The sequence below is a fragment of the Falco peregrinus genome, chromosome 2 (genome assembly GCF_023634155.1).
Source record: "Falco peregrinus isolate bFalPer1 chromosome 2, bFalPer1.pri, whole genome shotgun sequence".
NCBI lineage: Eukaryota > Metazoa > Chordata > Aves > Falconiformes > Falconidae > Falco > Falco peregrinus.
The window spans coordinates 278,506-291,098 of NC_073722.1; positions in this window are offsets into that span (position 1 = coordinate 278,506).

Here is a 12,593-nt window from a genome sequence, read left to right on the forward strand (position 1 = left end):
CCGGGGAAGGTGCCAGAAAGGAGTTCGCTTGGTACTTCTTACATTGCTCCGGTAGGCAGCTGAAAGAGACCACATAAGGTGTTCTACCTACTTTCTGGGCTGAGATGAGGAACCGCTGATTTTTGGACTCTTCTGGTGACAAAATGTTTCAAACACACCCCATGCACAACTCCACCAGCTAAGGTGTCAGAAAGGAGTTCTCTTGGTAGTTTTGACACTACCCCGGTAGGCAGCAGAAAGGCAGCACAAAACTTTTTCTACCTGCTTTCTGGGCTGAGATCGGGAAATGCTGAATTTTGGTCTCGGCTGGTGAACAAAATGTTCCAAACATAGCCCACGCACAACTCCACCGGGGAAGGTGCCAGACAGGAGTTCTCTTAGTAGTTTTCACATTGCTCCTATAGGCAGCTGAAGACAGCGGAAAAGATGTTCTACCTACTTTCTGCGCTGAGGTGGGGAACAGCTGACTTTTGGACTCGGCTGGTGACAAAATGTTTGAAACACACCCCATGCACAACTCCACCGGGGAAGGTGCCAGACAAGAGTTCTCTTGATAGTTTTTACATTGCTCTGGTAGGCAGCTTAAAGGCACCACAAAAGTTGTTCTACCTGCTTTCTGGGCTGTGATGGGGAAAAACTAAGTTTTGGACTCGGCCGGTGACAAAATGTTCCAAACACACCCCATGCACAACTCCAACGGGGAAGGTGCCAGAAAGCAGTTCTCTTGGTAGTTTTTACACTACTTGAGTAGGCATTTGAAAGACACCACAAAACTTTTTCTTCCTGCTTTCTGGGCTGAGACGGGAACCGCTGAATTTTGGACTCGGCTGGTGAACAAAATGTTCCAAACACACCCCATGCACAACTCCACCGGGGAAGGTGCCAGAAAGGAGTTCTGTTGGTACTTCTTACATTGCTCTGGTAGGCAGCTGAAAGGCACCACATGAGGTGTTCTAAATGCTTTCTGGGCTGAGATGGGGAACAGCTGAATTTTGGACTCGGCTTGTGACAAAATGTTCTAAACACACCCCATGCACAACTCCACCGGGGAAGGTGCCAGACAGGAGTTCTCTTGGTACTTTTTACATTGCTCTGGTAGGCAGCTGAAAGGCACAATAAAAGTTGTCTTTCTGCTTTCTGGGCTGAGATGGGACAAGGCGGAATTTTGGACTCGGCTGGTGACAAAATGTTACAAATACACTCCATGCACAACTCCACCGGGGAAGGTGCCAGACAGGAGTTCTGTTGGTACTTCTTACATTGCTCCGGTAGGCAGCTGAAAGAGACCACATAAGGTGTTCTACCTACTTTCTGGGCTGAGATGGGGAACCGCTGATTTTTGGACTCTTCTGGTGACAAAATGTTTCAAACACACCCCATGCACAACTCCACCAGCTAAGGTGTCAGAAAGGAATTCTCTTGGTAGTTTTGACACTACCCCGGTAGGCAGCAGAAAGGCAGCACAAAACTTTTTCTACCTGCTTTCTGGGCTGAGATCGGGAAATGCTGAATTTTGGTCTCGGCTGGTGAACAAAATGTTCCAAACATAGCCCACGCACAACTCCACCGGGGAAGGTGCCAGACAGGAGTTCTCTTAGTAGTTTTCACATTGCTCCTATAGGCAGCTGAAGACAGCGGAAAAGATGTTCTACCTACTTTCTGCGCTGAGGTGGGGAACAGCTGACTTTTGGACTCGGCTGGTGACAAAATGTTTGAAACACACCCCATGCACAACTCCACCGGGGAAGGTGCCAGACAAGAGTTCTCTTGATAGTTTTTACATTGCTCTGGTAGGCAGCTTAAAGGCACCACAAAAGTTGTTCTACCTGCTTTCTGGGCTGTGATGGGGAAAAACTAAGTTTTGGACTCGGCCGGTGACAAAATGTTCCAAACACACCCCATGCACAACTCCAACGGGGAAGGTGCCAGAAAGCAGTTCTCTTGGTAGTTTTTACACTACTTGAGTAGGCATTTGAAAGACACCACAAAACTTTTTCTTCCTGCTTTCTGGGCTAGAGACGGGAACCGCTGAATTTTGGACTCGGCTGGTGAACAAAATGTTCCAAACACACCCCATGCACAACTCCAACGGGGAAGGTGCCAGACAGGAGTTCTGTTGGTACTTCTTACATTGCTCCGGTAGGCAGCTGAAAGAGACCACATAAGGTGTTCTACCTACTTTCTGGGCTGAGATGGGGAACCGCTGATTTTTGGACTCTTCTGGTGACAAAATGTTTCAAACACACCCCATGCACAACTCCACCAGCTAAGGTGTCAGAAAGGAGTTCTCTTGGTAGTTTTGACACTACCCCGGTAGGCAGCAGAAAGGCAGCACAAAACTTTTTCTACCTGCTTTCTGGGCTGAGATCGGGAAATGCTGAATTTTGGTCTCGGCTGGTGAACAAAATGTTCCAAACATAGCCCACGCACAACTCCACCGGGGAAGGTGCCAGACAGGAGTTCTCTTAGTAGTTTTCACGTTGCTCCTATAGGCAGCTGAAGACAGTGGAAAAGATGTTCTACCTACTTTCTGCGCTGAGATGGGGAACAGCTGACTTTTGGACTCGGCTGGTGACAAAATGTTTGAAACACACCCCATGCACAACTCCACCGGGGAAGGTGCCAGACAAGAGTTCTCTTGATAGTTTTTACATTGCTCTGGTAGGCAGCTTAAAGGCACCACAAAAGTTGTTCTACCTGCTTTCTGGGCTGTGATGGGGAAAAACTAAGTTTTGGACTCGGCCGGTGACAAAATGTTCCAAACACACCCCATGCACAACTCCAACGGGGAAGGTGCCAGAAAGCAGTTCTCTTGGTAGTTTTTACACTACTTGAGTAGGCATTTGAAAGACACCACAAAACTTTTTCTTCCTGCTTTCTGGGCTGAGACGGGAACCGCTGAATTTTGGACTCGGCTGGTGAACAAAATGTTCCAAACACACCCCATGCACAACTCCAACGGGGAAGGTGCCAGAAAGGAGTTCTGTTGGTACTTCTTACATTGCTCTGGTAGGCAGCTGAAAGGCACCACATGAGGTGTTCTACATGCTTTCTGGGCTGAGATGGGGAACAGCTGAATTTTGGACTCGGCTTGTGACAAAATGTTCTAAACACACCCCATGCACAACTCCACCGGGGAAGGTGCCAGACAGGAGTTCTCTTGGTACTTTTTACATTGCTCTGGTAGGCAGCTGAAAGGCACAATAAAAGTTGTCTTTCTGCTTTCTGGGCTGAGATGGGACAAGGCGGAATTTTGGACTCGGCTGGTGACAAAATGTTACAAATACACTCCATGCACAACTCCACCGGGGAAGGTGCCAGACAGGAGTTCTGTTGGTACTTCTTACATTGCTCCGGTAGGCAGCTGAAAGAGACCACATAAGGTGTTCTACCTACTTTCTGGGCTGAGATGGGGAACCGCTGATTTTTGGACTCTTCTGGTGACAAAATGTTTCAAACACACCCCATGCACAACTCCACCAGCTAAGGTGTCAGAAAGGAATTCTCTTGGTAGTTTTGACACTACCCCGGTAGGCAGCAGAAAGGCAGCACAAAACTTTTTCTACCTGCTTTCTGGGCTGAGATCGGGAAATGCTGAATTTTGGTCTCGGCTGGTGAACAAAATGTTCCAAACATACCCCACGCACAACTCCACCGGGGAAGGTGCCAGACAGGAGTTCTCTTAGTAGTTTTCACATTGCTCCTATAGGCAGCTGAAGACAGCGGAAAAGATGTTCTACCTACTTTCTGCGCTGAGGTGGGGAACAGCTGAATTTTGGACTCGGCTGGTGACAAAATGTTTGAAACACACCCCATGCACAACTCCACCGGGGAAGGTGCCAGACAAGAGTTCTCTTGATAGTTTTTACATTGCTCTGGTAGGCAGCTTAAAGGCACCACAAAAGTTGTTCTACCTGCTTTCTGGGCTGTGATGGGGAAAAACTAAGTTTTGGACTCGGCCGGTGACAAAATGTTCCAAACACACCCCATGCACAACTCCAACGGGGAAGGTGCCAGAAAGCAGTTCTCTTGGTAGTTTTTACACTACTTGAGTAGGCATTTGAAAGACACCACAAAACTTTTTCTTCCTGCTTTCTGGGCTGAGACGGGAACCGCTGAATTTTGGACTCGGCTGGTGAACAAAATGTTCCAAACACACCCCATGCACAACTCCACCGGGGAAGGTGCCAGAAAGGAGTTCTGTTGGTACTTCTTACATTGCTCTGGTAGGCAGCTGAAAGGCACCACATGAGGTGTTCTACATGCTTTCTGGGCTGAGATGGGGAACAGCTGAATTTTGGACTCGGCTTGTGACAAAATGTTCTAAACACACCCCATGCACAACTCCACCGGGGAAGGTGCCAGACAGGAGTTCTCTTGGTACTTTTTACATTGCTCTGGTAGGCAGCTGAAAGGCACAATAAAAGTTGTCTTTCTGCTTTCTGGGCTGAGATGGGACAAGGCGGAATTTTGGACTCGGCTGGTGAACAAAATGTTCCAAACACACCCCATGCACAACTCCAACGGGGAAGGTGCCAGAAAGGAGTTCTGTTGGTACTTCTTACATTGCTCTGGTAGGCAGCTGAAAGGCACCACATGAGGTGTTCTACATGCTTTCTGGGCTGAGATGGGGAACAGCTGAATTTTGGACTCGGCTTGTGACAAAATGTTCTAAACACACCCCATGCACAACTCCATCGGGGAAGGTGCCAGACAGGAGTTCTCTTGGTACTTTTTACATTGCTCTGGTAGGCAGCTGAAAGGCACAATAAAAGTTGTCTTTCTGCTTTCTGGGCTGAGATGGGACAAGGCGGAATTTTGGACTCGGCTGGTGACAAAATGTTACAAATACACTCCATGCACAACTCCACCGGGGAAGGTGCCAGACAGGAGTTCTGTTGGTACTTCTTACATTGCTCCGGTAGGCAGCTGAAAGAGACCACATAAGGTGTTCTACCTACTTTCTGGGCTGAGATGGGGAACCGCTGATTTTTGGACTCTTCTGGTGACAAAATGTTTCAAACACACCCCATGCACAACTCCACCAGCTAAGGTGTCAGAAAGGAATTCTCTTGGTAGTTTTGACACTACCCCGGTAGGCAGCAGAAAGGCAGCACAAAACTTTTTCTACCTGCTTTCTGGGCTGAGATCGGGAAATGCTGAATTTTGGTCTCGGCTGGTGAACAAAATGTTCCAAACATACCCCACGCACAACTCCACCGGGGAAGGTGCCAGACAGGAGTTCTCTTAGTAGTTTTCACATTGCTCCTATAGGCAGCTGAAGACAGCGGAAAAGATGTTCTACCTACTTTCTGCGCTGAGGTGGGGAACAGCTGACTTTTGGACTCGGCTGGTGACAAAATGTTTGAAACACACCCCATGCACAACTCCACCGGGGAAGGTGCCAGACAAGAGTTCTCTTGATAGTTTTTACATTGCTCTGGTAGGCAGCTTAAAGGCACCACAAAAGTTGTTCTACCTGCTTTCTGGGCTGTGATGGGGAAAAACTAAGTTTTGGACTCGGCCGGTGACAAAATGTTCCAAACACACCCCATGCACAACTCCAACGGGGAAGGTGCCAGAAAGCAGTTCTCTTGGTAGTTTTTACACTACTTGAGTAGGCATTTGAAAGACACCACAAAACTTTTTCTTCCTGCTTTCTGGGCTGAGACGGGAACCGCTGAATTTTGGACTCGGCAGGTGAACAAAATGTTCCAAACACACCCCATGCACAACTCCACCGGGGAAGGTGCCAGAAAGGAGTTCTGTTGGTACTTCTTACATTGCTCTGGTAGGCAGCTGAAAGGCACCACATGAGGTGTTCTACATGCTTTCTGGGCTGAGATGGGGAACAGCTGAATTTTGGACTCGGCTTGTGACAAAATGTTCTAAACACACCCCATGCACAACTCCACCGGGGAAGGTGCCAGACAGGAGTTCTCTTGGTACTTTTTACATTGCTCTGGTAGGCAGCTGAAAGGCACAATAAAAGTTGTCTTTCTGCTTTCTGGGCTGAGATGGGACAAGGCGGAATTTTGGACTCGGCTGGTGACAAAATGTTACAAATACACTCCATGCACAACTCCACCGGGGAAGGTGCCAGAAAGGAGTTCTGTTGGTACTTCTTACATTGCTCTGGTAGGCAGCTGAAAGGCACCACATGAGGTGTTCTACATGCTTTCTGGGCTGAGATGGGGAACAGCTGAATTTTGGACTCGGCTTGTGACAAAATGTTCTAAACACACCCCATGCACAACTCCACCGGGGAAGGTGCCAGACAGGAGTTCTCTTGGTACTTTTTACATTGCTCTGGTAGGCAGCTGAAAGGCACAATAAAAGTTGTCTTTCTGCTTTCTGGGCTGAGATGGGACAAGGCGGAATTTTGGACTCGGCTGGTGACAAAATGTTACAAATACACTCCATGCACAACTCCACCGGGGAAGGTGCCAGACAGGAGTTCTGTTGGTACTTCTTACATTGCTCCGGTAGGCAGCTGAAAGAGACCACATAAGGTGTTCTACCTACTTTCTGGGCTGAGATGGGGAACCGCTGATTTTTGGACTCTTCTGGTGACAAAATGTTTCAAACACACCCCATGCACAACTCCACCAGCTAATGTGTCAGAAAGGAATTCTCTTGGTAGTTTTGACACTACCCCGGTAGGCAGCAGAAAGGCAGCACAAAACTTTTTCTACCTGCTTTCTGGGCTGAGATCGGGAAATGCTGAATTTTGGTCTCGGCTGGTGAACAAAATGTTCCAAACATACCCCACGCACAACTCCACCGGGGAAGGTGCCAGACAGGAGTTCTCTTAGTAGTTTTCACATTGCTCCTATAGGCAGCTGAAGACAGCGGAAAAGATGTTCTACCTACTTTCTGCGCTGAGGTGGGGAACAGCTGACTTTTGGACTCGGCTGGTGACAAAATGTTTGAAACACACCCCATGCACAACTCCACCGGGGAAGGTGCCAGACAAGAGTTCTCTTGATAGTTTTTACATTGCTCTGGTAGGCAGCTTAAAGGCACCACAAAAGTTGTTCTACCTGCTTTCTGGGCTGTGATGGGGAAAAACTAAGTTTTGGACTCGGCCGGTGACAAAATGTTCCAAACACACCCCATGCACAACTCCAACGGGGAAGGTGCCAGAAAGCAGTTCTCTTGGTAGTTTTTACACTACTTGAGTAGGCATTTGAAAGACACCACAAAACTTTTTCTTCCTGCTTTCTGGGCTGAGACGGGAACCGCTGAATTTTGGACTCGGCTGGTGAACAAAATGTTCCAAACACACCCCATGCACAACTCCACCGGGGAAGGTGCCAGAAAGGAGTTCTGTTGGTACTTCTTACATTGCTCTGGTAGGCAGCTGAAAGGCACCACATGAGGTGTTCTACATGCTTTCTGGGCTGAGATGGGGAACAGCTGAATTTTGGACTCGGCTTGTGACAAAATGTTCTAAACACACCCCATGCACAACTCCACCGGGGAAGGTGCCAGACAGGAGTTCTCTTGGTACTTTTTACATTGCTCTGGTAGGCAGCTGAAAGGCACAATAAAAGTTGTCTTTCTGCTTTCTGGGCTGAGATGGGACAAGGCGGAATTTTGGACTCGGCTGGTGACAAAATGTTACAAATACACTCCATGCACAACTCCACCGGGGAAGGTGCCAGAAAGGAGTTCTGTTGGTACTTCTTACATTGCTCTGGTAGGCAGCTGAAAGGCACCACATGAGGTGTTCTACATGCTTTCTGGGCTGAGATGGGGAACAGCTGAATTTTGGACTCGGCTTGTGACAAAATGTTCTAAACACACCCCATGCACAACTCCACCGGGGAAGGTGCCAGACAGGAGTTCTCTTGGTACTTTTTACATTGCTCTGGTAGGCAGCTGAAAGGCACAATAAAAGTTGTCTTTCTGCTTTCTGGGCTGAGATGGGACAAGGCGGAATTTTGGACTCGGCTGGTGACAAAATGTTACAAATACACTCCATGCACAACTCCACCGGGGAAGGTGCCAGACAGGAGTTCTGTTGGTACTTCTTACATTGCTCCGGTAGGCAGCTGAAAGAGACCACATAAGGTGTTCTACCTACTTTCTGGGCTGAGATGGGGAACCGCTGATTTTTGGACTCTTCTGGTGACAAAATGTTTCAAACACACCCCATGCACAACTCCACCAGCTAAGGTGTCAGAAAGGAGTTCTCTTGGTAGTTTTGACACTACCCCGGTAGGCAGCAGAAAGGCAGCACAAAACTTTTTCTACCTGCTTTCTGGGCTGAGATCGGGAAATGCTGAATTTTGGTCTCGGCTGGTGAACAAAATGTTCCAAACATAGCCCACGCACAACTCCACCGGGGAAGGTGCCAGACAGGAGTTCTCTTAGTAGTTTTCACATTGCTCCTATAGGCAGCTGAAGACAGCGGAAAAGATGTTCTACCTACTTTCTGCGCTGAGGTGGGGAACAGCTGACTTTTGGACTCGGCTGGTGACAAAATGTTTGAAACACACCCCATGCACAACTCCACCGGGGAAGGTGCCAGACAAGAGTTCTCTTGATAGTTTTTACATTGCTCTGGTAGGCAGCTTAAAGGCACCACAAAAGTTGTTCTACCTGCTTTCTGGGCTGTGATGGGGAAAAACTAAGTTTTAGACTCGGCCGGTGACAAAATGTTCCAAACACACCCCATGCACAACTCCAACGGGGAAGGTGCCAGAAAGCAGTTCTCTTGGTAGTTTTTACACTACTTGAGTAGGCATTTGAAAGACACCACAAAACTTTTTCTTCCTGCTTTCTGGGCTGAGACGGGAACCGCTGAATTTTGGACTCGGCTGGTGAACAAAATGTTCCAAACACACCCCATGCACAACTCCACCGGGGAAGGTGCCAGACAGGAGTTCTCTTGGTACTTTTTACATTGCTCTGGTAGGCAGCTGAAAGGCACAATAAAAGTTGTCTTTCTGCTTTCTGGGCTGAGATGGGACAAGGCGGAATTTTGGACTCGGCTGGTGACAAAATGTTACAAATACACTCCATGCACAACTCCACCGGGGAAGGTGCCAGACAGGAGTTCTGTTGGTACTTCTTACATTGCTCCGGTAGGCAGCTGAAAGAGACCACATAAGGTGTTCTACCTACTTTCTGGGCTGAGATGGGGAACCGCTGATTTTTGGACTCTTCTGGTGACAAAATGTTTCAAACACACCCCATGCACAACTCCACCAGCTAAGGTGTCAGAAAGGAGTTCTCTTGGTAGTTTTGACACTACCCCGGTAGGCAGCAGAAAGGCAGCACAAAACTTTTTCTACCTGCTTTCTGGGCTGAGATCGGGAAATGCTGAATTTTGGTCTCGGCTGGTGAACAAAATGTTCCAAACATAGCCCACGCACAACTCCACCGGGGAAGGTGCCAGACAGGAGTTCTCTTAGTAGTTTTCACATTGCTCCTATAGGCAGCTGAAGACAGCGGAAAAGATGTTCTACCTACTTTCTGCGCTGAGGTGGGGAACAGCTGACTTTTGGACTCGGCTGGTGACAAAATGTTTGAAACACACCCCATGCACAACTCCACCGGGGAAGGTGCCAGACAAGAGTTCTCTTGATAGTTTTTACATTGCTCTGGTAGGCAGCTTAAAGGCACCACAAAAGTTGTTCTACCTGCTTTCTGGGCTGTGATGGGGAAAAACTAAGTTTTAGACTCGGCCGGTGACAAAATGTTCCAAACACACCCCATGCACAACTCCAACGGGGAAGGTGCCAGAAAGCAGTTCTCTTGGTAGTTTTTACACTACTTGAGTAGGCATTTGAAAGACACCACAAAACTTTTTCTTCCTGCTTTCTGGGCTGAGACGGGAACCGCTGAATTTTGGACTCGGCTGGTGAACAAAATGTTCCAAACACACCCCATGCACAACTCCACCGGGGAAGGTGCCAGAAAGGAGTTCTGTTGGTACTTCTTACATTGCTCTGGTAGGCAGCTGAAAGGCACCACATGAGGTGTTCTACATGCTTTCTGGGCTGAGATGGGGAACAGCTGAATTTTGGACTCGGCTTGTGACAAAATGTTCTAAACACACCCCATGCACAACTCCACCGGGGAAGGTGCCAGACAGGAGTTCTCTTGGTACTTTTTACATTGCTCTGGTAGGCAGCTGAAAGGCACAATAAAAGTTGTCTTTCTGCTTTCTGGGCTGAGATGGGACAAGGCGGAATTTTGGACTCGGCTGGTGACAAAATGTTACAAATACACTCCATGCACAACTCCACCGGGGAAGGTGCCAGACAGGAGTTCTGTTGGTACTTCTTACATTGCTCCGGTAGGCAGCTGAAAGAGACCACATAAGGTGTTCTACCTACTTTCTGGGCTGAGATGGGGAACCGCTGATTTTTGGACTCTTCTGGTGACAAAATGTTTCAAACACACCCCATGCACAACTCCACCAGCTAAGGTGTCAGAAAGGAGTTCTCTTGGTAGTTTTGACACTACCCCGGTAGGCAGCAGAAAGGCAGCACAAAACTTTTTCTACCTGCTTTCTGGGCTGAGATCGGGAAATGCTGAATTTTGGTCTCGGCTGGTGAACAAAATGTTCCAAACATAGCCCACGCACAACTCCACCGGGGAAGGTGCCAGACAGGAGTTCTCTTAGTAGTTTTCACATTGCTCCTATAGGCAGCTGAAGACAGCGGAAAAGATGTTCTACCTACTTTCTGCGCTGAGGTGGGGAACAGCTGACTTTTGGACTCGGCTGGTGACAAAATGTTTGAAACACACCCCATGCACAACTCCACCGGGGAAGGTGCCAGACAAGAGTTCTCTTGATAGTTTTTACATTGCTCTGGTAGGCAGCTTAAAGGCACCACAAAAGTTGTTCTACCTGCTTTCTGGGCTGTGATGGGGAAAAACTAAGTTTTAGACTCGGCCGGTGACAAAATGTTCCAAACACACCCCATGCACAACTCCAACGGGGAAGGTGCCAGAAAGCAGTTCTCTTGGTAGTTTTTACACTACTTGAGTAGGCATTTGAAAGACACCACAAAACTTTTTCTTCCTGCTTTCTGGGCTGAGACGGGAACCGCTGAATTTTGGACTCGGCTGGTGAACAAAATGTTCCAAACACACCCCATGCACAACTCCACCGGGGAAGGTGCCAGAAAGGAGTTCTGTTGGTACTTCTTACATTGCTCTGGTAGGCAGCTGAAAGGCACCACATGAGGTGTTCTACATGCTTTCTGGGCTGAGATGGGGAACAGCTGAATTTTGGACTCGGCTTGTGACAAAATGTTCTAAACACACCCCATGCACAACTCCACCGGGGAAGGTGCCAGACAGGAGTTCTCTTGGTACTTTTTACATTGCTCTGGTAGGCAGCTGAAAGGCACAATAAAAGTTGTCTTTCTGCTTTCTGGGCTGAGATGGGACAAGGCGGAATTTTGGACTCGGCTGGTGACAAAATGTTACAAATACACTCCATGCACAACTCCACCGGGGAAGGTGCCAGACAGGAGTTCTGTTGGTACTTCTTACATTGCTCCGGTAGGCAGCTGAAAGAGACCACATAAGGTGTTCTACCTACTTTCTGGGCTGAGATGGGGAACCGCTGATTTTTGGACTCTTCTGGTGACAAAATGTTTCAAACACACCCCATGCACAACTCCACCAGCTAAGGTGTCAGAAAGGAGTTCTCTTGGTAGTTTTGACACTACCCCGGTAGGCAGCAGAAAGGCAGCACAAAACTTTTTCTACCTGCTTTCTGGGCTGAGATCGGGAAATGCTGAATTTTGGTCTCGGCTGGTGAACAAAATGTTCCAAACATAGCCCACGCACAACTCCACCGGGGAAGGTGCCAGACAGGAGTTCTCTTAGTAGTTTTCACATTGCTCCTATAGGCAGCTGAAGACAGCGGAAAAGATGTTCTACCTACTTTCTGCGCTGAGGTGGGGAACAGCTGACTTTTGGACTCGGCTGGTGACAAAATGTTTGAAACACACCCCATGCACAACTCCACCGGGGAAGGTGCCAGACAAGAGTTCTCTTGATAGTTTTTACAGTGCTCTGGTAGGCAGCTTAAAGTCACCACAAAAGTTGTTCTACCTGCTTTCTGGGCTGTGATGGGGAAAAACTAAGTTTTGGACTCGGCCGGTGACAAAATGTTCCAAACACACCCCATGCACAACTCCAACGGGGAAGGTGCCAGAAAGCAGTTCTCTTGGTAGTTTTTACACTACTTGAGTAGGCATTTGAAAGACACCACAAAACTTTTTCTTCCTGCTTTCTGGGCTGAGACGGGAACCGCTGAATTTTGGACTCGGCTGGTGAACAAAATGTTCCAAACACACCCCATGCACAACTCCACCGGGGAAGGTGCCAGAAAGGAGTTCTGTTGGTACTTCTTACATTGCTCCGGTAGGCAGCTGAAAGAGACCACATAAGGTGTTCTACCTACTTTCTGGGCTGAGATGGGGAACCGCTGATTTTTGGACTCTTCTGGTGACAAAATGTTTCAAACACACCCCATGCACAACTCCACCAGCTAAGGTGTCAGAAAGGAGTTCTCTTGGTAGTTTTGACACTACCCCGGTAGGCAGCAGAAAGGCAGCACA